General features: G+C 40.3%; 1 protein-coding gene across 4 annotated transcripts in view; it reads left to right on the top strand.

The window, feature by feature from the left end:
- The window catches only part of caska (calcium/calmodulin-dependent serine protein kinase a), a 618,991-nt gene that overhangs the window by 38,562 nt on the left and 556,017 nt on the right, over positions 1-24,412 (top strand). The gene's annotated exons all lie outside the window — the stretch shown is intronic.

Raw genomic sequence — 24,412 nt, 5'->3', positions numbered from 1 at the left:
GGTCCCTTTTCAGTCATAGAGATGTACAGCATGGAAACAGACCCTTCGGTCCAACCCGTCCATGCTGATCAGATATTCCAACCCAATCTAGTCCCACCTGACAGCACCCGGCACATATCCCTCCAAACCCTTCCTGTTCATATACCCAACCAAATGACTCTTAAATGTTGCAATTGTACCAGCCTCCACCACATCCTCTGGCAGCTCATTTCATACACGTACCACCCTCTGCGTGAAAAAGTTGCCCCTTGGGTCTCTTACATCTTTCCCCTCTCACCCTAAACCTATGCCCTTTAGTTCTGGACTCCCCGACCCCAGGGAAAAGACTTTTGTCTATCATAGTGTTGTAAAAATGCTGAACTACTTGTATTTGATAGATGTGATTGATGATTTCATCATACTATGTGGTGGTGTTGGGCAGGATGCTCTCAAACTAGTAGAATCTCTGAACAGAATTAAGGTTGTGTAATAAATTAATAAGTTTTGTGTTAGAATGGCATAATTATTGCCACCAAAAAACAGGAAAAGGTAACATGATATTAGTAGAGAGTCAATAAGATTAACAAGTGCATTGCTCAAAGATTGTGGGAGAAAAGGGTTTAAATTCTTGGGACATTGGCATCAGTACTGGGGAAGGAGGGAGCTGTTTCAATGGGACATGCTTCACTTGAATAATGCTGGAACTAGAATTGTATAATTAAGGCTGTGGCTAGAGCTTTAAACAAAATAGCTGAGGGTTGCGTTCAAGTTGGGAGAAAAATAATTGAAACTGGGTAGGGCGAGCAGGGGACTCAACAGAAGTTAGTTTCCAGAACAAGTAATAGGGCAGAGTATGGAAAGGGTCAGGCATAGCAGATACAGGGACAACCATGAGAAGGGGGCAGTCAACTCAGAACTGTGTTGTACTTAAATGCGTGCAGTAGAGAAGGTAATTGAATTTAGATTGAAATTGGTAGGGATGATTTTGTGGCTGTAACATGACGTGGCTGCCAAGGGATCTGGCCTTGGAATTCCATATTCAAGGTGGGCTCAGGAGCCTAACATTTCTTAATAAGAAATGAAATTAAATTGATAGCAATAAGTGATATAGAATGAGAAGGTGCAGAATATTTGTGGGTAGATTTGAGGAACTGCAAAAGAAAAAAATACCTATGGGAGTTGTGTATAGGCCTCTTAGTAGTAGTCAAGATGTGGGGAAGAAAATAAATCAGGAGATAGCAAAAGTATATAAGAAAGGCACTACTACAGTAATCTTGAGGGACTTCAATATGCAGGTGGACTTGGAAAATCAGGTTGATAATGGATCTGAAGAAAAGGAATTTGGAATGTCTAGAAGAATTTTATTTTGGGATCAGCTTTTGGTAGCGCACACTAAGGAATGAGCAGTTTTCGATTTAGTAATGAGACAAACTTGGTGGGGAACTGAAGGTGAAGGAAGCCCTATGGGACAGTGACCATATGATAGAATTCACCTTGCAGTTTAAGAGGCAGAAGAAGTAGTCAGATATAATGGTATTACAATTGAGTAAAGATTCCTACAAAGACATGAGGGAGATGATGGCTGGAAGGGGAGTCTAGTAGTGAAGACGGTGAGTAACAATGGCAGGAATTTCTGGTAGCAATTCTGAAAGCATGAAAAGCTTACAATGTTTTGAAGATTAGTGGTAAGCCAGAAAATTGGGAACTCTTTAAAAATCAGCAGAGGATGTCTAAAAATGCAAGAGGTGTGAAGCTGAAATATGAGAGTAGGCTAGTAATATAAAAGAAGATTGCAAGAGTTTTTTAGAGATATGTATAAGGTAAGAGAGACATTGGAGTGTATATGGGATCACTGAAAAACAAGGTTGAAGAATCCTTAGAGGAGTATTCTTAAGAGGGAAATCAGGAGGGCAAAATGGGGACATGAGGTAGCTTTGGCACATAGAATTAAGAAGAATCCAAAAGGTTTTTACAAATATATTAAGGACAAAAGGGTAACTAGGGAGAGAATAGGGCCCGTCAAAGATCGGCAAGGCAGCCTTTGTGTGGAGCCACAGAAAATGAGGGAGGTACTGAATGAATATTTTGCATCAGTATTTACTGTGGAAAAGGAGATGGAAGATATAGACTGTAGGGAAGTAGATGGTGACATCTTGCAATATGTCCAGATTACAGATGAGGAAGTGCTGAAACAGTTTAAGGTGGGTAAATCCCCAGGACCTGATCAGGTGTACCCAAGAACTCTGTGGGAAGCTAGAGAAATGATTGCTGGGCCTCTTGCTGAGATATTTGTATCATCGATAGTGACAAGTGAGGTGCTGGAAGACTGAAGGTTGGCAAACGTGGTACCACTGTTTAAGAAGGGCGGTAAAGACACGTCAGGGAACTATAGACAAGTGAGCATGGCCTCAACGGTGGGCATGTTGTTGGAGGGAATCCTGAGGGACTGGATGTACATGTATTTGGAAAGGCAAGGACTGATTCGGGATAGTCAACATGGCTTTGGGAAATCATGTCTCTCAAACTTGATTGAGTTTTTTGAAGAAGGAACAAAGAATGTTGATGAGGGCAGAACAGTAGATGTGATTTATATGGACTTCAGTAAGGCTTTCGACAAGGTTCCCCATGGGACACTGATTAGCAAGGTTAGATCTCATGGAATACAAGGACAACTGGCTCAAAGATAGAAGACAGATGGAGTGTTGTTTTTCAGACTGGAGGCCTGTGACGAGTGGAGTGCCACAAGGATCGGTGCTGGGCCCTCAACTTTTTGTCATTTACATAAATGATTTGGATGCGAGCATAAGAGGTACAGTTAGTAAGTTTGCAGATGACACCAAAATTGGAGGTGTAGTGGACAGTGAAAAGGGTTACCTCAGATTAAAACAGAATCTGGACCAGATGGGCCAATGGGCTGAGAAGTGGCAGATGGAGTTTAATTCAGATAAATGCGAGGTGCTGCATTTTGGGAAAGCAAATCTTAGCAGGATTTATACACTTAATGGTAAGGTCATAGGGAGTGTTGCTGAACAAAGAGACCTTGGAGTGCAGGTTCATAGCTCCTTGAAAGTGGAGTCACAGGTAGATAGGATAGTGAAGGCGACGTTTGGTATGCTTTCCTTTATTGGTCAGAGTATTGAGTACAGGAATTGAGAGGTCATGTTGCGGCTGTACAGGACATTGGTTCGGCCACTGTTGGAATATTGCGTGCAATTCTGGTCTCCTTCCTATCGGAAAGATGTTGTGAAACTTTGAAAGGGTTCAGAAAAGATTTACAAGGATGTTGCCAGGGTTGGAGGATTTGAACTACAGGGAGAGGCTGGGCAGTTTTCCCTGGAGCGTTGGAGGCTGAGGGGTGACCTTATAGAGGTTTACAAAATTATGAGAGCCATGGATATGATAAATAGACAAAGTCTCTTCCCTGGGGTTCGGGGAGTCCAGAACTAGAGGGCATAGGTTTAGGGTGAGAGGGGAAAGATATAAAAAAGACCCAAGGGGCAACGTTTTCACGTATGGTGGTATGTGTATGGAATGAGCAGCCAGAGGATGTGGTGGAGGCTGGTACAAATGCAACATTTAAGAGCATTTGGATGGATATATGAATAGGAAGGGTTTGGAGAGATATGGGCTGGGTGCTGTCAGGTGGGGCTAGATTGGATTGGGATATCTGGTCAGAAGTCTGTTTCCATGCTGTACATCTCTATAACTAAGTAGTAATGGGGAGTAAAGAATTCGCGGAGGAACCGAACAGGTGCTTTGCATCAGATTTTACTGTGGAGGATGCCAGTAACATACCAGTCCTCTGAGTGTTGGGGAGTAGAGATGAGTATAGTAGCTACCACTATAAGGGAAAAAATGCGGGAAGCTGAAATGTCTGAAAGTGGAAGAATTGCCTGGATTGGATAAACTATATTTCAGACGTTTTAAGGTGACTGCTGAGGTGATTGTAGAGGCATTGGTGGTGACCTTTAGAGAATCGCTGGAGTTGAAGATCCCAGAGGACTGGAAAATGGCAAATATAAATTTTAAGAATGGTGGGAGGCACAATGCAGGAAACTATAGACTGGTTAGCCTGATGTCAGTCATGAGTAAGATTTGAGTCCATTCTTAAAGACGAGATTACACAGTACTTGGTAGTGCATGGTTAAAATAAGGCGGAGTCAGGACAGCTTCATCAAGTGGAGGTCATGCCTGACAAATCTATTAGAATTCTTTGTGGAGGTAATAAGCAAGGGCGGGGGGAGAATTGATTTGAAATTTACAAAATACTGAGAGGCCTGGATAGAGTGGACCTAGAGAAGATGTTTCTGCTAAAAGGACACGGTCTCTGTGGTCCTGGGTCCACTGCTTTTTGTCATTTTACATAAATGATTCAGATGTGAACATAGGTATAGTTAGTAAGTTTGCAGATGACACCAAAATTACAGGTGTAGTGGAGAACCAAGAAGGTTACCTCAGAGTACAACGGGACCTTGATCAAATGGGCCATTGGACTGAGGGTGGCAGATGGACTTTGATTAAGATCAATGCGAGGTGCTGCATTTTGGAAAGGCACATCAGAGCAGCACTTGTACAATTAATGGTAAGATTCTGGGGAATGATGCTGAACAAAGAGATCTTGGAGAGCAGGTTCATAGTTCCTTGAAAGTAGAGTCTCACATAGGGAAATAGTGAAGAAGGCATTTTGTATACTTTCCTTTATTGGTCAGAGCATTGACTATAAGAGTGAGGAGGCCATGTTGCGGCTGTACAGGACATTGGTTAGGCCACCTTTTGGAATATTGTGTGCTGTTCTCGCGTCCCCCTATTGGAAGGATGTTGTGAAACTTGAAAAGGTTCAGAAAAGATTTACAAGGATGTTGCCAGGGTTGGAGGTTTTGAGCTACAAGGAGAGGCTGAATAGGCTGGAGCATCAGAGGCTGAGGGATGACCTTATAGAGGTTTACAAAATCATGAGCATGGATAGAGTAAATAGACGGGGTCTTGTCCCTGGGATGGGGGAAGTCCAGAACTAGAAGGCATAAGGTTTAAGATGAGGGAGAAAAATCTTTCTTCAGAGTGGTGCATATATGGAATGAGCTGCCAAAGGAAGTGGTGGTACAATTACAGCATTTAAAAGGCACATGGATGGGTATATGAATAGGAAGGGTTTAGAGGAATATGGGGTCCAAGTGCTGACAAATGGGACTAGGTTAAGGTAGGATATCTGGTTGGCATGAACGAATTGGGCGAAAGAGTCTATTTCTGTGTTGTCCATCTCTTTGAATCTGATTCTTTAAAGGGTCATCCCTTCAGAACTAAGATGAGGTGGAATTCCTGCAATCAGAGTGGTGACTCTGGAATTCATTACACTACAGGGTTTTGGAGTGTATTTAAGAAAGAGGTTCTTGATTGTAATAAGGGGATCAAAGATTATGAGGAGAAGGCAGGATATTGGGGTTGAGAAACATATCAGCCACTATAGAATGGCAGAACAGACCCTTTGGACTGAATGGCCTAATTATGCTCCTTTTGTCTTATGGTCTGAAATCAGTTTTTTACATAGCCACCTGATTTAGCAATCAGAAATAGGTACTGTTACGATTAACCAGAAATCTTTTTTGGATTGTTTGTAATAGCTAGCGTAGAGAGTACACTGTTACAGCTATTGAACATGATACCTCGATTAGACTGCATTCACTGAACATCCTGAGTGTACCGGTAATTGCACTAACAAGCAGTTAAGGTAATGAGTCAAACTCATTGCATGGCTCGCTATGCATTTATAACCTGTTCACTGCAAATAAAAGGATATGTTCAAGTTTTGCACTGTTCCTAAATTACCTTGGATTTTGGGGATTTGTTCTCCATTGGCTGAAGCAGTGTCATGAGAAAGCAATTTGTTATGATTGCTTGAAATTTCTTTTCTATGTCCTGATCTGTGCAAGATGAAAAGTTTCAGCGACACGTCCTTTGTTCAAGAAATTTTAAGCTCTGTACTACCAAGCTACTGTTTATATTGTTACACTTGAATCTAGAAATGATGATGCAAGTAATACATCTTTAAAAGCAGTGTGCAGTTTGAAACAAAACAGATTTAACAGGATTCTTGTGTGCATATCAAAGGTATTCAGTAAGCTTCAAGTAATTATTTTGAAGTATCTCAAAATCTTTGACATTCCCATTATAGTAAATTCACAAATTGCAGTTTTTTTTAAGTACTTGACTGTGGCTGATTGTGGATCTTGACGTGAGGCTAAAGTTCTCTAGCTTGTAACCAAACATTGTCTTGTTGGTATCTCATCAAAATCAGTGCCAATCTTCCTATTAATTCTGATGGATTCTTTTTGTGGTGGCATGAGCAAGCTGTGTTGTCTGCAATTAAATATTGGAAAACCTCCAAACTAAATTAATTCCATGGCTATGTTTCTCAAAAGGTGTCTATGCAGTGTATTGGAATTTGTTCCAGATTTTGAGACCTTGAGGATATCCAGTGGCACTGAATGTGTTTATATATCATCTTGACATTATCCATTTGTGGAAGAAGTAGTCCTAGGAATCGAGACAAGGGAAACAACTTCTGGTGGTGGTCCTGGACTTTGTTTAGTCAAAATTAGAATTAATCCAGTCTAAAGCTACCATTTGAGAGAGCTCTGATCACATGAAGCAGCAACTGTCATCGGTGACATTGCTGGAATCCAGTAAAACATCTGTCATGAAGTGTTTTGTCAAATGGTAAGTTTGTGACTTGGTGGTGCAGGTGTAGGTTAAAACCTTGTACAGCAAAATTGTAATTTTCATCTGGCAGGTCATGAACAATCAGTGATCTGAATGTTAACATTACTATTTAAATCTGTGTAGCAGTGACATTATTTCTGTTGTGCTGCAATAACTTTGAGAATGATCATAGCTATATTACATGTATATTTGTGTTAGATATAACTGTAAAAACATTCCTGTCTTCTAACATTTATATGCTAAATAACATGTTCTCTATGTGATGATATTTCTTATCTGTCCTGTGACCCTCCAAGATTCAATACCAGTCTTGTCTTTTAGCAGGATAATTGTATGGCTTTAAGTTCGTTTTGAAAATTAAGAATTCATGAAAAATTAATGTTGCAAAACTTCCTATATAAAAACAAGGTTTCCTCCTTTTCAATGTTTTCAGAGTAAAAGCTGTAACTGGTAAGATTAGCTCTCCAAATTTTGTTTCCTTAATTGATTAAAGTCTTTAATTCCCATTCATTTAGCTAGTAGGAAATAAAAGGGACTACCTCATCTCCACCTTGTCGCACTTGCTTTTGGAGTGTGAAGCTTTCAAATTTAATTTAAAAATGAAATACTGAGAGGTGATTAGAAAAATTACGCTTTAGAAACAGCACTTGATGTTGGCATTGTCAGTGCGTTACAGCCAGCACTCATTTTAAAAGTTCACTTTGTAGAAACAGCATCCCCAATTCGTGAATCATTGTACAGCAAACTTGTGTTGATGAAACACAAGTTATAACACAATGACGTGTACAAGAATAGCGGGAGGGATGTAGGCCATTCATGCCCTTTTGAGCCTGCTTCAACTTTCAGTAAGATCAAGTCTGTTGTTCTACCTCAACTCCGCCTTTTATTGTATCCTACATCTTTTAATACACCAAATACTGTTGATCACCAGTCTTGAAAATACTCAACATCAGAAAATCCACAGTTTTGCTGGAGATTTACAATACTTCTGAGTAAATATCTTTCCCTGGTCCCATTTTTGAATGACTTTGTTTGTTTGTTTGTTTGTTCTGATGGTTCACTCTTATGTATGAGCACCCCCCCCTAAGTTGAAGCCCAGTGTAGACATGTGTTCTCTCTCTGTCTCTCTCTCTCTGTCTCTCTCTCTCTCTCTCTCTCTTTCTTTCTCTCTCTCTCTTTCTCTCTCGCTCTCGCTCTCTCTCTCTCTTTTCCCCCCTTTAGGATTGTAACACTGAACTTCTAACATTATTTCTTTATTTTTCTAGTTTATACCTTAAGAAGATTTTGTACCTAAGATCATGCTGGAAATGACAACTGTTAATAAGTGTGCATAGTACTTGTGCATCCTTGTATTTGAGTACATGTGACAATAAAACCTAATTTAATTTCTAACCAGGGAACCGTCCTCCCAGCATTTAACCTGATAAGCTTGTTAAGAATTTTGTGTGTTTCACTGCAATCGCCTCTCTATTCTGCAATCATTTAATTCCTTTAAATTGGGTTTCAATACAGTATTTCATCTTGGCTATATGTATTGTTAAATAAAACCTGTTGTGATGAAATGGTCATGTCTCTAGCTCTGAGCCAGAAGTCCTACCTGCTGTTGGAGGTGTGTAGTAATGTCTTTTTCAACAGGTTATTTTGCGAATATTGAAAATGAAAGGTATTTTTAATGGTTTTCCTTTTGATAGTTTGTTTTATTTTAGCTGAATGCTAAGCAAGGTACCTTGATTAGAATTACAAAATGAATAGTCATTTACTAGTCCAGAATTTGTATTACTAAAAAAATGGAACTTTTTTCAAACATTTTGTGTTGTACTCATCAGATAATTTGCAAGAAATAATAAAGGGAAAAAAGCATTCAAGCTGCATGGGAAGAGGGTACTGATTTGGCTGGCAAGGTGCTCTCTGGTAAAGGCACTTACAGAGAATGCACCAGTTTAAGTTATCTGCTGAACTTCATCTAAATTGAAGTCATGCAGGTTGATTAATTGGTCAAGCCACTGCCCTAAGAATGTCCTGCCTCTGCATCACCCCATTCCTATCAGCAGCATCTCCGTGTCCCTACCCACAATTTTCTATTTGTCTGCCATATCCAGGGCTAATGTCGGGAAACACATAGGGCAGCTCCAGAATGACAGTTCTTGTCTAGGTGCACAATATCTTTCCTTTTAAAGGTGGTGCTGCACCATGAATGTTGGTCAATTCTGGGATATCCAGGAAGTGGTGAATTGCTTTGAAAATGGCACATGGTATGATGGTGCTGGAAATGTGTGCGAGGGGTACCAAAGGGTGGGGTAGGTAGTAAATCAGGTGGGCTTTGTGAAATTTAGGTGATAGATGCCCAAGCATCATGATGTGAAACACTCCAAAAATTTTGACAAAACTAACATTTAGTGAAAGAAATTAAGATTCAGCCCTTGATCTGTCAAGGCAGGTTTCATTCTGGGATCTGACCTATGCATTGTTACCTATGGTTGGGATCAGAATACTGGCTAGAATATAGTGCAGCCAGCAGGTATAGATGCCAATCAAGAGTAATCTGTTGGAAATTCAGATGTTTTGCACTATACAGTACTATATAACAAGTCAGTTCCAACAGGTCAAAATTTACTTAGACTGCGTTATAATTTTTTGTTACGCTAGATACGATTTTTTTTTGTTTTGCTATTTTACCGGTTTTTTTGGTTCACCCAAAACTTGTTTTTCCACATGGGCCCATTATTTCTATTGCACAGTTTTCTACAATACAACATTGTATGGGAATACAACTATGGCGTTATAGGAGAACTATTGGATTGAAAAATAGAACCCATGTGGTGCAGAAAGAGGTAATTGAGTCAGTACTGACCTTCCAAAGAGCATCCCATCCAGACTACCTCTTCCCCCACCCCCCCCAAAAAAACAACATCCCTAACCCCATATAGCCCCGGACTTACAATGGCTAATCCACCTAGCCTGCAAATCTTTAAACTATGGGAAGAAACTAGAGTACCCGGCCAAAACCCTTACAGACAAGGGGGAGACCCTGCAAACTTCACACAGTCACCTAAGCTAGAATTGAACTTGACACTGAGGCAGCAGTGCAAATTACAGTGCCACCAGGCTGCCTCTAAAAGGGTGCTTTGGCCCACTGTGCTATGTCTGTCAAAGACTAGCACCTATTCCTGTCCCATTTTTCTGGCACTTGCCCCATTGCTATGTATGTCTTGGCATCGCAAGTACTAATATAAATATTTGTGAAATGTTATGAGAGTTTCTGCCTGTTCTACCTTGGTAGACAATGGAGTTCTGGAGTCTCACCTTTCCAGTAGTTTTTCTAATTTCAAAAATATACCTTATTCATTAAACAATTTCAATAAGTTCAAAGTTTGTGAGCAGTTTTGTAGCTTGGGTGTTCGTTGTTGTGGTTCTGTTCGCCGAGCTGGGAATTTGTGTTGCAGACGTTTCGTGATTGGTCTCTGTTCCATGACCGGTCAGTAAGCATACTCAGTTTGGTTCATTAAGACTTCATTCTTTATTTCTTCATGCGGCTGGGTACAGAGCATCCGGAAACAGGTTGTGTACATCCATATTCCTCTGATGAGCTGCCCACATTGCTTAAAACAAAGGCATTTTTATACTTAAAGAAGGGTACAGGCCATGATTGCATAGTACATTCAGACAATACACAATATTGCTTTATTTGACAGTTACTTGGTCCAGTGATATTTCCTGGGAACCAGTTTTGTTTCCAAACACTCAGGCCACCCTTATCTCACTAACCGAGCCTTTGCATCTGCATCTGAAGGTCAGTTCGAATGGCCAGTAATGTCTTAGCTAGTCTAGTTATTTCTATGCAGTAAAGGGAGCATTGTCTGCTAATCTGCCTGCTGGACACCCTTTTCTCATTCCTGAAGAAGGGCTCTTGCCCGAAATGTTGATTCTCCTGCTCCTTGGATGCTGCCTGACCTGCTTTTCCAGCAACATGTTCTAAGAATGAGAGGTGATCTCGTTGAAACGTATAAGATTCTTCAGGGGATTGTCAGGGTAAATGCTGAGAGGATAATTCCCCTCATGGAAGAGTCTAGGATCAGAGGGCATTGTAAAGAACCTACGCAATCGAGACTCTTGTGAAAGGTTCCTCAAATGCTGGAATAGATAAAGGTGCAGGTTTTATTACTGACTGTGGTTTTCTGATTAGCTGACATGCATGACACGTCTGGCAAAATTCAACTGCTACTTTGTGTACTCAAGGCCAGTAAAAATGTTTGTGTATTTTGGCCTGTTTTCCTCACCCCTAAATAATCTCCAAGTGGTAGCTCATGAGCCACTCGTAGCACCTCCTTTCTATACCCTAATGGCAAAACAATTTGATAAATCTCTGTCCATTTCTCATCTGTTTGAATGTATGATGTTCTCCATTTCCTCATTTAAAACATCATTTGTTAAGTAATAACACACGGGAATGCATTCACTTTCCTTCTCAGTAAATGCCTTTTGATATAACTGTTTGAATTACAGCAGAAAGATGAGAACTTAAATCAGTTTAGCAGAGCTAAAGATACTTGCATGTTTACCTATTTGCTCCTTCTCTGTTCCACTTATCTCATCGAAAAAAAGAAAGTTTCTAATAAAGCTATGTCCGCTTCCTTATTTTTGCCTTTTGATCTGTCCTGCTTCAGCTTGTGGCTCCGTGATCTTGTGATCACGCAGTCAGAGAAAATTCCTGGATAGACATCCTCCATGTCTTGAGTTACCTGCATCTACACTGGCCTTTCAACTAGAATAGGCAGCACACCTACCGGTAAATCAGTTATATCATTTCCAAGGGCAAATTGTATTCTTGGAGCTGGGAGTTTGTCCAGTACTCCTACTACAAATTCTCCACTCTTCTCTCGACACTCTAGCCTCATTTTACATAATTGAGCATTTTTTGTCTCTCCATGAATTCCTGTTAGTACATTTTCTGGCAGTAGTCCCTCAGGAGTGCATATCCCCTCATCCTTCAGCATTACAGACTGAAAGTATCCTGTGTCCCTTAATATTGTAACCTCCTTACCTACTACCCCTGGCCTATGTGAATAAACTTTACCCTTGCGTGTGTATTTTTTTAAGCAGATCTGGCACTTCCTCCTTAAGCAACCTCTGATCACGTTGTACACTTTGAGGCAGTTGTCTAACTTCCCTTGTGCCTTTTGTTACTAGTGCAACAAAACTTCCAGGCTTGTCCGGTTTTCCTACATCTGGCTTTCTCCTACCTCATCAACACAGATTTCGTGTGGCCCACTTTAACATCAGAGCTTTTTAACTTTTGTCCCCCTCAAGGGTTTCTTTCTTACCATGATAAGTTATCCCTATGATCTTCACTGAGATCTACCTTTCCCTTTCCACATGAAGATTTCTCTTTACCCCAATTTCTATCCTTCATGGACTGAAATTGATTCTGAAAGCCAAACCAAATTTTATGGACTAGCTCATAGTCATCAGCCACTTCAGCTGCTAACCTTGCTGTTTTAGCTCTCTGCTCTTCCACATGAGTTTGCACTGCATCCTCACTAAGCTTACCTTCAGCCTTTTATCTCCAGCCTTTTAAGCTGACTTAAAAAGTGTCAGTTTTTGAAGCTCAAAAGCTCTTTTTGTCCCCTCTCTTCTGCTTCTCTTTTTCTTGCTGTTCTGCTGCTCTTTGTCCCTCTCTTCTGCTTTTAATTGTAACTGAAACTCTTTCATTTCTGCTGCCCTTTCCTTATCTCTCATCTCCAACTCAAGCTGCTTCATTTGCAGTTGAATTCTTGCCATCTCTATAGATTGTGATGGCTTGTCCAGCAAGTTTAAATGCTGAGCGACTGCTGTAATTATCTCTCCTTTCCTCACAATACAGGCAGTTCCAGTTTCAGCTTCTCTGCTCATTCCTGCAGCTTGGTCTTATTCACCTTTTGCAATTTTCCAAAGTCGCTGCATCTGCATCCACATCCAGAAAACTTCTGGCATTTGATAGACCCATTACTATCTCGAACTTTGTCTACCCAACTGAACCAACACCCGAATTAAAGACACTAGTATCTACCACTTGCTGTTTAAAATCCTGGACATAAAATTACAAAATGAAACACACAGAACAGAATAAAGAACCCCTACAGAACTCAGTCAATCTAAATTAGACTTAATTATGAAGTTCCAAATACAGTAGTGCCTCGACATACGAAAGACCCCGTTCACGAACAAATCGGTTTATGAACAGGATTGTACGTAAAAATTTGCTTTAACGTATGTACAAAATTCAAGGTATGAATGAAAAAAGCCCGTGGTTTCATTGTAATTGTTCTGCTTTGCTATGCGCGCTTTGAATATCCGAACAATGGGAAAATTGATTCAGTTCGCGAACTTATCGGTTTGCGAACCGGGTCCTGGAACGGATTAAGTTCGTAAGTCAAGGCACTACTGTATACACAACAGTCCTATTAAGCAAACTCCCTTTAAAAACCTGTATAAATGGAACACCTGCTTACAAGTTGAAGTTGAAGCGCAGAAAGAGAGAGCAAGAGAGTTTTCACACAGCTCACTGTTGAACTCCCAACCAGTTCAGAACTGAACTAAACTGCTCAGCTACAGAGCTGACCGCTCCTCCCACTTCAATTATACAGGTCATTTATAAAAAATAACCACTTTGGCCTGAAGTCTCATCTGTTTACATAAAACAAAAAGGCCTGTCAAAATCCTTTTCATCTCTGTACCAAAGCAGACTGATAGGAGCCTGGCCTGGTTTATTACCCCTCTGAAAAAAATCAAGGACAGAGTATCCTTGAGCCAAGGGAACAGGTTTTGGAAAATTTTCACTATTTGCTCACATGGAAAGAATACATCCTGTGCTGAAAATGTGTTGCTGGAAAAGCGCAGCAGGTCAGGCAGCATCCAAGGAGCAGGAGAATCGACGTTTCGGGCATGAGCCCATCTTCAGGGAGGCCTGTGCTTTTCCAGCAACACATTTTCAGCTCTGATCTCCAGCATCTGCAGTCCTCACTTTCTCCTAGAAGATTACATCCTGATCTGGATTAGTTGGGGTAAATTACCAGTTATTTTTTGTGCTGTTGGACAGCTGGATTAGTGATTTCTTTTTAACATGGTGGACAAATCCTTCCTCGCATAGCACCGTTTTTTCATTCAAATTTGCCTGTTCCTTTTTCCTGAAATTGGTTGGTTAGTCCTCAAATGTATTAGAAGATCCCAACTAGGTGTCAGAGTTGTTCTGATTTCTGAAGAAGGGCTTATGCCCGAAACGTCGATTCTCCTGCTCCTTGGATGCTGCCAGGCCTGCTGTGTTTTTCCAGCATCACATTTTTCAACTCTGGTACTCCAGCATCTGCAGTCCTCACTTTCTCCTAGGTGTCAGAGTAGGCCCAGGAAAGACATTGGCACAGTGGTCATGTTGCTGGATTGGTATTCCAGAGACACTGTGGAATGTTGTATAACATTCTGGAAATACCAGCAGCTGATGAAATTGGAATTTCCTCCTGATATTGGCCCTATGTGATTTCAGATCCAGAGCAATGTGGTTGACTCTTAGCTATCCTCTAAAAACGCTAGCAAGCAACGTAGTCAAAAGACAATTAGGTATGGACAACAAATGTTGGCCCTTGGTCAGGATGCCTGTAGCTCAGATCCTCCAACCCCGGCAACATCCTTCTAAATCTTTTCTGAACCCTTTCAAGTTTCTCAACATCTTTCCAATAGGAAGGAGACCAGAATTGCATGCAATATTCCAACAGTGGCCTAACCAATGTCCTGTACAGCTGCAATATGACATCCCAACTCCTGTACTCAATACTCTGACCAATAAGGGAAAGCTACCAAGCGCCGCCTTCACTATCCTATCTACCTGCGACTCCACTTTCAAGGAGCTATGAACCTGCACTCCAAGATCTCTTTGTTCAGCAACACTCCCTAGGACCTTATCATTAAGTGTATAAGTCCTGCTCAGATTTGCTTTCCCAAAATGCAGCACCTCGCATTTATCTGAATTAAACTTCATCTGCCATTTCTCAGTCCATTGGCCCATCTGACCCAGATCCTGTTGTAATCTGATGGCCCCTTAATTTACATCATTGTTATAGATGATAAATAGTTGAGAACTCAGCACTGATCTCTCTGGTACTCTATTAACAGCAACTTGCCTACTCAAAAAATGGCACATTTATACCTACTTTGTTTCCTATCAACTAACTAATACTTTATCCATGTTAGCATGTTACCCCTTACATGTGGGGTTCTGTACTTTATTATTTATTGATGTGGCATCTTATCAAGTGCCTTTTGTAAATCCAGGTGCAGCACATCTACAGGTCATCTGTCATCCACCTTATAGGTTAATTCGTCAAAAGTTTTGATAATGGATCAATTCAATCAATACTTGGGAATATTTTTTCTAAATGGCAAATTTACTTGTTTAAAATGTAAATAAATGTTTCCTTTTGGACCTACTCCTTTTCTTTGCCTCTTAAAATATGCCTAAAATAAGAGTATGGAAAAGCTCACTACATACTGAACTTATTTTTATTCCAAATATTCATTTAGTCAATTTGACTTCAGCATGTGTATCACCACCTCATACAGATTTAGTGCCTGAAGTTGAATTGTCAGATTTGAATTATGTCTGAATTAGAGGAATATTTATTTCACATTGTTTTTGTTTCAATCATATCAATGTTGTCGAGAAGAATACTGAGAAATAGGTTACTAGACTAGATGGGATTGAGATTCATAAGGCGGAGGTGTTAGAAGTTCTGGAAAGTGTGAAGATAGATAAATCCCCTGGCCCTAATGAGATTTATCCTAGGATTCTCTAGTAAGCCAGGAAGGAGATTGCTGAGCCTTTGTCTTTGAACTTTGTTGTCATTTGTCTACAGGAATAGTTCCAGAAGACTGAAGGATACCAATATTGTTTCCTTGTTCAAGAAGGAGAATAGAGACAACTCTGGAAATTATAGACCAGTGAGTCTCACTTCAGTTGTGGGTAAAGTTTTGGAAAAGGTTATAAGAGAGAGAATTTATAATCATCTCGATAGGAATAAGTTGATTAGGGATAAAATTCACACAACACCAGGTTATAGTCCAACAGGTTTAATTGGAAGCACACTAACTTTCGGAGCGACACTCCTTCATGAGGTGATAGTGGAGGGCTCAATCGTAACAGTCAAGCCCTCCACTATCACCTCATGAAGGAGTGTCGCTCTGAAAGTTAGTGTGCTTCCAATTAAACCTGTTGGACTATAACCTGGTGTTGTGTGATTTTTAACTTTGTACACCCCAGTCCAACACCAGCATCTCCAAATCTTGATTAGGGATAGTCAACGTGGTTTTGTGAGGGGTAAGTTGTGCCTCTCAAATCTCATTGAGTTCTTTGCGAAGGTGACCAAACAGGGAGATGAGGGTAAAGCCATTGATGTGTATACGGATTTCACTAAGGTGTTTGATAAAGTTCTTCATGGTAGGCTACTGCACAAAATACGGAGACATTGGATTGAGGGTGATTTAGAGGTTTAGATCAGAGAGTGGTAGTTGATGGGTAACGTTCATCCTGGAGTTCAGTTACTAGTGGTGTACCGCAAGGATCTGTTTTGGGTCCACTGCTGTTTGTCGCATTTATAAACTATCTGGATGAGGGCGTAGATGGATGGGTTAGTACATTTGCAGATGACATGAAGGTCGGTAGAGTTGTGAATAGTGCTGAAGGATGTTATAGGTTAGAGTGAAATAGATAAGCTGCAAACCTGGGCTGAGAGGTGGCAAATGGAGTATAATGCAGAAAAGCGTGAGGTGATTCACTTTGGAAGGAGTAACAGGAATGCAAAGTATGGGCAAATGGTAAAATTCTTGGTAGTGTAGATGAGTACAGAGATCCATGTACATAGATCCCTCAAAGTTGCCTCCCAGGTTGATAGGACTGTTAAGAAGGCACACAATGTGTTAGCTTTTATTGGTAAAGGGATTGAGTTTTGGAACCATGAGATAATGCTGTAACTGTGCAAAACTCTGGTGCAGCCACATTTGGAGTATTGCGTGCAGTTCTGGTCACCGTATTATAGGAAGGATGTGGAAGCTTTGGAAAGGGTTCAGAGGTGATTTACTAGGATGTTGCCTGGTATGAAGAGAAGGTCTTGCGAGGAGAGGTTGAGTGACTTGAGACTGCTTTTGTTAGAAGGTTGAGAGGTGACTTTAATTGAGACATATAATCAGAGGGTTAGATTGGGTGGACAGTGAGAGCCTTTTTCCTCAGGTGGTGATGGCTAGCATGAGGGGACATAGTTTCAAATTGAGGGGTGATAGATGTAGGACTGATGTCAGAGAGAGTTTCTTAATTCAGAACAGTAGGGGCAAGGAATGCACTGCCTGCAACAGTTGTAGACTCGCCACCTTTATGGGCATTTAAGTGGCCATTGGATAGGCAAATGGACGAGAATGGAATAGTGTAGGTCAGATGGGTTTCACAGGGCAATGCAGCATCGAGGGCCAAAGAGCCTGTACTGCTCTGTAATGTTCTATGTTCTATGATTAAACTTGTCCAGAGGTCCACCTTAATTCATACGTACCACATTTTATGTTTTTAAAGTTGTAGATATGGTATTTCCACTGTAATGTTTTGTACCAGTAAGTTCTCCCTAACCCAAATAAAGAACACTTGGCTGTCTTCCCAATAGCTTTCTCAAGTCCTTCTCAATTCTACCAGACCCCTGGATCCTTCTGAATTCTGACACATTCCAACATTGTCTTTAATGCTTTAGATTTTTTAGTCTTTAGTTCACAGTGCTCCTAAAATTCATTGCAACTTCTTTTTTTCTTTCTCTCTCCATCCATTGATAGCTGTTAGGACTTAAGTTACCCAGTATCTCTTCATTCCAGTCCACACTGCGACATGACTTTAGATGGTTTCCATACTCTTGTTCCCCTGTTCAAGAAGGGGAGTAGATACAACCCTGGTAATTACAGACCAGCGACCCTTCCTTCAGTTGTTGGTGAGGCGTTGGAAAAGGTTGTAAGAGATAGGATTTATTATCATCTAGAAAAGCATAATTTGATTAGGGATAGTCAGCACTGTTTTGTGAAGGGTAGGTTGTGCCTCACAAACCTTATTGAGTTCTTTGAGAAGGTGACCAAACAGATGAGAGTAAACCGGTTGATGTGGTGTATATGGATTTCAGCAAGGCGTTCAATAAGGTTCCCCACAGTAGGCTATTGTACAAAATGCCGAGGAATGGGATTGTGGGAGATATAGCAGTTTGGATCAGTAATTGGCTTGCTGAAAGAAGACAGACGGTGATGGTTGATGGGAAATGTTCATCCTGGAGTCCAGTTACCAGTGGTGTACCGCAAGGGTCAGTGTTGGGTCCACTGCTGTTTGTCATTTTTATAAACGACCTGGATGAGGGCGTAGAAGGGTGGGTTAGTAAATTTGCAGATGACACTAAGGACAGTGGAGTTGTGGATAGTGACAAAGGATGTTATAGGTTACAGAGAGACATAGATAAGCTGCAGAGCTGAGCTGAGGGGTGGAAAACGGAGTTTAATGCAGACAAATGTGAGACAATTCACTTTGGTCATAGTAACCAGAATGCAAAGTACTGGGCTAATGGTAAGATTCTTGGTAGTGTAGATGAGCAGAGAGATCTCTGTGTCCACGTACACAGATCCTTGAAAGTTGCCACCCAGGTTGACAGGGTTTTTAAGAAGGCATACAGTGTTTATTAATAGAGGGATCGAGTTTCGGAACCATGAGGTTATGCTACAGCTGTACAAAACTCTAGTGCGGCCGCACTTGGAGTATTGTGTACAGTTCTGGTCACCGCATTATAAGAAGGATGTGGAAACTTTGGAAAGGGTGCAGAGGAGTTTACTAGGATGTTGCCTGGGAAGGTCTTATGAGGAAAGGCTGAGGGACTTGAGGCTGTTTTCGTTAGAGAGAAGGTTGAGAGGTGACTTAATAGAGACATATAAGATAATTGGAGGGTTAGATAGGGTGGACAGGGAGAGCCTTTTTCCAAGAATGGTGACGGCAAGCATGAGGGGGCATAGCTTTAAATTGAGGGGTGATAGAGATAGGACAGATGTCAGAGGTAGTTTCTTTACTCAGAGAGTAGTGAGGGTATAGAATGCTTTGCCTGCAATGGTAGTAGATTCACCAAATTTAAGTACATTTAAGTCGTCATTGGACAAGCACATGGACGTACATGGAATAGTGTAGGTTAGATGGGCTTCAGATTGGTATGACCGGTCGGCGCAACATCGAGGGTCGAAGGGCCTGTACTGCGCTGTAATGTTCTATGTTTTGGAATAGCCTTACAACAAACATTCCTTTAGTTGTTGCTGAGATTCCAGACCCTATTTTCATTTACTGATCGATCTGGTGTATCAGCGTTTAATCTACAGTGTGTTGTTTGTTATCTTCCCATGTATCCTTACTTGTGTATATACTCTTTAGAGAGATAGAATGATTTATTTATTACCCATTTGAAGCACCCTAAGTTTTTTTTTAAGGAACCTGTATAATTACATTTTGCAGCAAATGTAAATTATGTTCACCTGTTCACATTTCTAGCATTCACATTTTTTTGCATTACTAATCAATGCCAATTAAAGGAAAATTTTAAATTGTAGTTTTGGAACTCCAGACTAGATGGAGAACTACTGAAATACATATTTCAAAAAAAGCCAACTATATCGTCATTGTAAGTTTGTGGTTTTATTGCTAAACTCTGCATTGTATAGTACCCTCATAGTTAAAATATGCTCTATCTTACTATCTGCAATGCCACAAGATCCAATCGAGTATGTGTCTGTGTATTAAAACTTTAAACATGTATTTCATTTGAATCCTGCTAAATCAACATTGTCTATGGGAATTCCACTGTGTCGTTATATTGAGACCTGCCACATTTGATGTGGTGCAAGTAGATTCCTGATCTTAAATGAAAACCATAACTTGTTTTGATTACACTGTTAAGTTTTGCATTTTCTTTACCATGCATATTGCTCAAATGCTTTTCTAAAAACACAATGTTAGAATTGAACACTCTCCTTATTTGGAAAGAGACTTTGAAAAAGCCCCATGGTGAGGGGGTGTGTTGTCTGCTTTTAAAAATTGGCAAGAAAATGTTTGCAGACAGTTCCATTAGAAAACCATTAAACTAATAGTGGTCAGAAAGTCAGATTACCCTGACCTCCTGGTCACCACCCATTTCAAATCCCCTTCCCACTCCCTCGCCGTCCTATCCATACTCTTGTCTCCTCTATTGCTACAATGAATCAGACCATTGTTATGACATGACAGTGAGCCTGTCTGTGAATTAAATCAAACACCTAGAAAAGTTCATGTCGCCATGTAATTTGTTAACATATGAATGACCGAGAACTCCCCAATTCCACTTTCTAAAGAAAATAATATCAATTTATTCTTTTAACTCTAAAAGTGAACAGTAAACAACAACTATTCTCAGCTCTAAGCTCCCCTTTCTCTTAACTGCTAATTACCTGCTTCCAACTCTATAACAATATGCTGTTCCAATAAGCTGTATTAAAATTACATCAAGTTAATTTCAAAACCATACAGTGTCTGTCATCTTCGGTGTTTTTCTTCCGGTTGAAAATCTCCCTGGGTTGTCGTCTTTCTATTTACTCTGAATATGTTTCATCTGAAACGGTACCTTTTGATAGAGAGTGTTCCTAATTTCTTAGGTCTGTCTCAATGGCAGTTGCTCTGTCTTATTTTCAAAATTACTGCTTTTTTTTAATATCCCTAATATTGGATCGCCTCATTGGTTTGATGTTGGCAAACAATAAATTCAAACTTGATTGGTTTTTAGTATTCTGGGGCATAATTTAAATTGATGGGTTAAATTTGAATTGTTGTCAAAACAGCACCAACTCTGGTATCAATTTCACAGCCAAATGTTACATATTTTCAATTTTCCAGGAAACTGAGACTGTTCATGTAAGCTCTGTGTAGAATAGCATTCATTTTCTTAATGTACAGTACACACCTTCAACTTCACAACACCTTCCCCCTTAAGAAAAAATTGAACCCATCATAATGAAAAGATGGCTTCTTTTATTCTAATTCTTAATTTCATTATGAAATAGAGGTCATTAACATAAGTTATACTCTTATTAATTTCCGCGCACGCACACACACACACACACACACACACACGCACATATAATATATATCAACATATTTATATGTATAATCCGTTCAATTTTATCAATACTTTTTCCATTAAGTCCGCATCTGCTATCACACTTCTTTAACCTACAACATGTACAATTTGTAAATTAAGTCTGTAACAGAAGACTCCAATGAAATAGTCTCATATTTTTGTGTTTAAATCGTTCCAAGAATAGAAGATGATTTGTGGTCCATGTACACATTGTTCATCACATTAACATGTTGTAAGACCAGTATCAAACTCAATAATTCTTTTTCGACGGTAGAGTATTTTCTCTGGTTGTTGAGTTTCTTTGGAAAGTAACCAATTGGCCATTCAATTCCGCTATCATCATCTTGCAGCATAGTAACTCCAACTCCTATATTGCTAGCATTGATTGCAACTTTGAATGTTATCAAAAAGTTTGGTGTAGCTAAAACTGGTGCAGTGGTTAAAACTGCTTTTAAATTTTCTAATGTCTCCTGGTATTGTGCTGACCACTGAAATTTTGTGTTCTCCAGTAAATCTGTTAGCGGTGCCGCCATGCTGCTGAGGATTGGAACAAACTTCTGGTAGAATCTGCTTCGTCTCAAATTTCGAGGCACTTTTTTTGAGGATGGTTGTGGAAATTCCTCAATGGCCTTCATATTTGTATTACTTGGGGTCAGCCTTCCAATACTCATGTTATGTCCCAAGAATGCCACCTCTGCCTTTGTGAATTACGTTAATTACCAGTTTTGCTTCTCATAATCGTTCCAAGAACTCTACCAACTGTACCATGTGATCTTTCCATGACTTGCTAAAGATCACTACATCTTCCAAATAAACTGCACAGTTTGTCAACCCAGCCACAGCTCTGTTCATGAGTCTTTGAAATGTGGCTGGTGCATTCTTCATCCCAAAAGGCATCACTTTGAATTGATATAGCCTATTTGGTGTTACAAATGCAGAAACTTCTTTTGCTTCGTCTGTTAAAGGACCTGCCAATGACCACTCAATAAGTCCAGTTTTGTGATGTTACTGGTTAGTCCAACTTTCTCTATACAGTCCTCCAATCTTGACATTGGGTATGAGTCTGATATTATTGTTACGGCGTTGACCTTCCAACAGTCCATACAATATCGTTGAGTCCTGTCAGATTTGGGGACTAACACAATCTGCGAACTCCACTCACTTGTTTCAGTAAAACTTTATTGAGCACTGTATCTACTTCCTGCATCTGGGAATTGGCAACAAAGGGGCTGGTTTTATTACTGTCTGTGGCTTACCTACTATTTGGTGTTTGACACGTATGGCAAAAGTTAACCACATCCTTGTACAGTCCAGGCCAAAAAAAATGCATTTGTATTTTAGCCTGAGTCTTCCTTAAGCCTAGGTGACCTCTTACTGGTGGTTCATGTGCTAGCCATGATATTTCCTGTCTATATGTTACGGGCATATAGATGCACTCCACTCATTTCTTCTCTGCACTAACCTGCCATGCTTTTACTTTTGCCTTGTCTTTCTGTTCTGAGTCCATAAGCCTTTCAGGACTAAACACTCCTGCCTGACCTTCTGCCTGTTCAGGTTTTTCCTTACATCAAACAGGGCGTCCACCAACGAAACATCAACTCCTTCATAGTTCTTTATCGTATTTGTGTCTTGCTGTGACTTATGACAATGGGACCTCGTTACTACACAGTCTGGAAAAATTCCAGGGTATTTCTCTTTTAACTCCTCAGTTCCTGGGTCTTTTTAGACTTAGATTAGATTCCCGACAGTGTGGAAACAGGCCCTTCGGCCCAACCAGTCCACACTGACCCTCCGAAGAGTAACCCACCCAGACCCATTTCCCTCTGACTAATGCACCTTAACACTTCTGGGCAATTTAGCATGGCCAATTCATCTGACCTGCACATCTTTGGATTGTGGGAGGAAACCGGAGCACCCAGAGGAAACCCACATAGACACGGGGAGTATGTGCAAACTTCACACAGACAGTTGCCCGAGGCTGGAATCCTGGTGTTGTGAGGCATCAGTGCTAGCCACTGTGCCACCCCTCTGACTTCTCCGCAAGAGGTGTCACTCCCACTTGGATCCTGCTAAATCATTCCTAAGAACAAACTGTGTTCCTGGAACTGATTCTCTGTTAATCACTCCCACTGTTACTTCCCTGGTCTTGATTAGGCTCACCAACCTGATCTTATACCAGGGAATGTTAAATTTCTGTCCATCTATTCCACAAATGACCACTCTCCTGGATAACCTTAGAAAGAGTTCAGATATGTTCATCTCCTACTACTAGAGACTGATTAGATCCAGTATCTCTCAAAATTGCAACTTCTTTCCCTTCTCCCCATGTTCTCCCTGAGTAAACTTTACCCACAAAAGTGAAGTCTTTATAGAGATTGGGAGCTAACACAATATACAGTCCCTGCCTCGATTGTGTACTCCCCTGCAGCCTCTTGACTTTTATTGTGGTTTCCTTTACTACTTCCGCTCATGCCACTGGCTAGCCTGTTTTAGCACGTTTTCCCACAGTGCCTTTTTTCAATGACCAACACTCACTTTACATGTCCCACCTTACCACAGTGGAAGCACCTGAGGCCTTTAACCTCCTTTCCACCCTTTTGGACTTCTTTTTCACTGATAAACTATTACCAGCGTGCTCTACACTTTATAGTGTAGGTTCTCCTCTTCTCTCAATTTCTATCGCTCCGAGAGCGGCATTCTTGCCAGGAGCTAAATTTTGCCTTACGCACCAATGGATAGTTATCTGCCATCTCTGCCACTCTTCTCGCTTCTTGAACTTTCTGTTCATCCACATGATTTGTTATCTCTGGAAGTGAGTTTTTAAAATAATTAAGCAGAATAATCTTTCTTAAACTGTCATAGGTGTTATCCAATTTTAAGGCTATGTATCACCCATCGATCAAAATGACCATATTTAATTCTTTCGAATTCAACATAAGTCTGATCTGGTTACTCCTTTATGTTTCTGAAGCACTGTCTATATGCCAATTCTTAAGCACTCAAAATAGCCACTTTGACATCTGTATGACTTTTTGAACCATTATCTGACATTGCTGTAAATACCTCCCTACCAGCTTAGTCTGAACAAGCATTACCTACAAGTTCTCTGACCACTTCATCTGTCCAGCCAATTTTCCAAATGAAATAAAGAAGGTTTCAATATCTCTCTCATCAAAATGTGGCAATGCTAAGAACCTCCTCTCATTCTCCACATCTACTTAATTTCAAAACCATACAGTGGCTGTCATCTTTGGTATCTTTCTTCCGGCTGAAGATCTCCCTGGGTGGTCATCTTTCTTTTTACTGTGAATATGTTACATCTGAAAAGGTACTTTTTTTTATAGAGACTGTTCCTAATTTCTTGGGTCTGTCTCGACAGAGAAACTGCCAAATTTTCAAAATGCCTGCTTTTTTTAATATCCCCATTAGATTGTCTCATTGGTTCGATATTGACAAAACAATACATTCAAACTTCATTGGATTTTAGATCCTGGGCTTAATTTAAACTGGCTAAATTTGAATTGTCAAAA

Source organism: Hemiscyllium ocellatum, chromosome 12 (assembly GCF_020745735.1).
Source record: "Hemiscyllium ocellatum isolate sHemOce1 chromosome 12, sHemOce1.pat.X.cur, whole genome shotgun sequence".
Classification (NCBI taxonomy): domain Eukaryota; kingdom Metazoa; phylum Chordata; class Chondrichthyes; order Orectolobiformes; family Hemiscylliidae; genus Hemiscyllium; species Hemiscyllium ocellatum.
Note: the sequence above shows the minus strand (reverse complement) of the source record. Positions and strands in the feature narration are given on the sequence as shown.